Source organism: Montipora capricornis, chromosome 8 (genome assembly GCF_036669925.1).
Source record: "Montipora capricornis isolate CH-2021 chromosome 8, ASM3666992v2, whole genome shotgun sequence".
NCBI lineage: Eukaryota > Metazoa > Cnidaria > Anthozoa > Scleractinia > Acroporidae > Montipora > Montipora capricornis.
In genome coordinates, this window is record NC_090890.1 from 54,473,594 (window position 1) to 54,476,093 (window position 2,500).

The window sequence follows — 2,500 nt, forward strand, 5'->3', positions numbered from 1 at the left end:
GGGATATGGGTTTGACAAACTCAGACGAGAAGTCGAACACCGTGAGTGCAACAAAATCTGTGTTTACTAACGTCTGGCTATTTATGGTTGTATATATATTTGTGCTCAACTCTGCATAGTCTTCAGGTAAAGGAGAAAAAAAAAACAAGAACAACAATTGGAAATTTGACTAATTCTCGTTAGTCAAGAATTGTATGAAAGAAAGCTTGTTGTCCATTTTACGCTTTAACAATGAACGACATAGCCACGCAAATATCGAAAGCTAACTGTTTAAAATGGGTGCTTAGAGTTAAATTCTGTTTATCAGTGCTATTTCAAATGGCTGCTTGGACTAAAATGCGAGAAACGCATGTCTGGTGAGATGGCCGGTGACATCGAACGAAGAAGGTATTTCGTAAAATTAAATATGCATCAATGCCGTTGTTTGATAGCTGATGAACTGTAGATAAAAGAATTAAAGGACGAGGTGAGATTTCCCTTGTTTTTCCACCGAAACGAAAGAAAACATTTGCATGATAAAAGAACTTATTTCAAGGAGGATCTGTTAGGGACACCAACATAGCCGCCGTTCCTTCGTCTAGGAACTCAAACCGAGACGTCACGTGAAAACACTCTATATTGAACCATGACAACCATTCCGTATGAATAGCAAATATATGTCGGTCGGTGTATGGGTCCCGCGCTAATAGACTGCTTCGCAGAAAGACTAAACCACCGGTGTAGTCAGTCTACGCAACGGCTCCGAAAAGCTTGTTCAGAGTTTACAGGGATTTCTGTATCCCTTTGCCATTAGATAGATTCTTATGCGCTTTGTTATTCGCCTCACACTTACTTGACAAGTCACTCATCATTTTCTGCACGACAGAAAAAAGTGCTTTGCATTTCAACAGCCAAAGGTCAAAACTGAAAAGGTGATGTTTATTTTTCTTTTGCTGTAATTTATGTCTTCACGTTAGATTGGCTTTTTACTCGAAACACAATACCACAACTACTTTATTGACAAAACTACACCACCACTGTACTAATCAGAACTCCTCAACCTTGGTTGACAATTTCAACCACTTAAGTTATTTCAACAGTTGCAATTCATCACAAGAGTTTTCAATTCAACGCACCTGAGTTGACAACTTTCGATTCTCAAATTTGCAAACGACTTGGCTCTAATTGATCAATTGACCAAACGATGCGAAACGGATCGAAATTCCTTGTCATCTCATTGGTCGCTTAAAACGACGGACGCCACCCACAAGAATATAAATTTAAAGAAGCACCTTCAACAAAGATTTGGTGTAAACCTGCTCTCACCGATTAGAACACGCAACTGAAGAAGAAATCCACTTAGTATTCCGAAACCGGTCTTGCAACCTGATACAACGTTCTTTGCAGCAAACCTATCAAAAACACCATGACCAACGTGAACGATGATGTACTGGGAGCAATCTTTGCAGAAATGAGAGACAGCCAGGCACCACCATTAATCTCTCCAATCAAGACTCCAGCCAAGCGGATATTCTCGGACTCAGAAGAAGAAATACCTTTTTCGCAGCCAGCACCAGCCTCAAAGCGTACTTAACAGACCGAGGTTTTCAACCAGCTGAGGAACAGAACTGCTTCACTCGAAACCAGACGCGCAAAAACCATACGATCGCTGTCTGTCCTTAAAGATTTCGTCGACAGGAAATCCTGTCCAGTGGGTCTCCAGTACCGGCTAAGGACCGACAGGCCCGCCCGACGAGCAGTTAAGTATGGCGTTCAACAAAATCTGCCAAAAAGCAGAACAAGGACTTCTCCAGATCCTGATCCAGCAGCAAGAAAAGAACTCCAGCGCAGACCCCGAGACAATTTCTAGTCTCAAGAAACAGCTGGACCAAATGTTACAGCACCAGTCCAGGCGAGAAAACGCCGTGAGGAGAATCCAGTCAGAGACTAGCCGATCTCTATCCAGAACCATCCTCAGCAAGAAAAAAACGGTGACAAGCCAGAAGAAGCCAAAGGGAAAAAAAAAGAAGGAACTGAGCACTATTGAGGTGAAATTGAACGAACTTAGTGCTCTCACGAATGTATTTTCTAAAAACAAAAATAAAACAAGAGTTGAGACTAATCCAAACGTCTCTTTCACTGACTACTACGGCGCCAACCCTGTGCGACACCTTAGCAAAAATAAAAAGCGACTTCTCAAACGCAAAGCAAATAAAAGTCAGTACAAAAGAAATAACGATAGATTCATCAAAAATCTATTGAATATATCTCTTACTGAAAATGACAAAAATTTTCTATCAAAGGGCGTGAAATTTTTTTCCCACTTCCCCGAAACCAAAATTACACAAAAGTCTTTTAAAAGACTTGAACAACTTCACCAGAAACATGCGCTTAAAATACCACTTTGCTGACCACGGAAGCAACCCTCACCCGTCCCATGTCAAATCAACGTGGCAACCACCACTACAACCTTCTGTGGCACTTGAAAGCTACCTGGAACGCACTAAGCTAGAAATCGCTT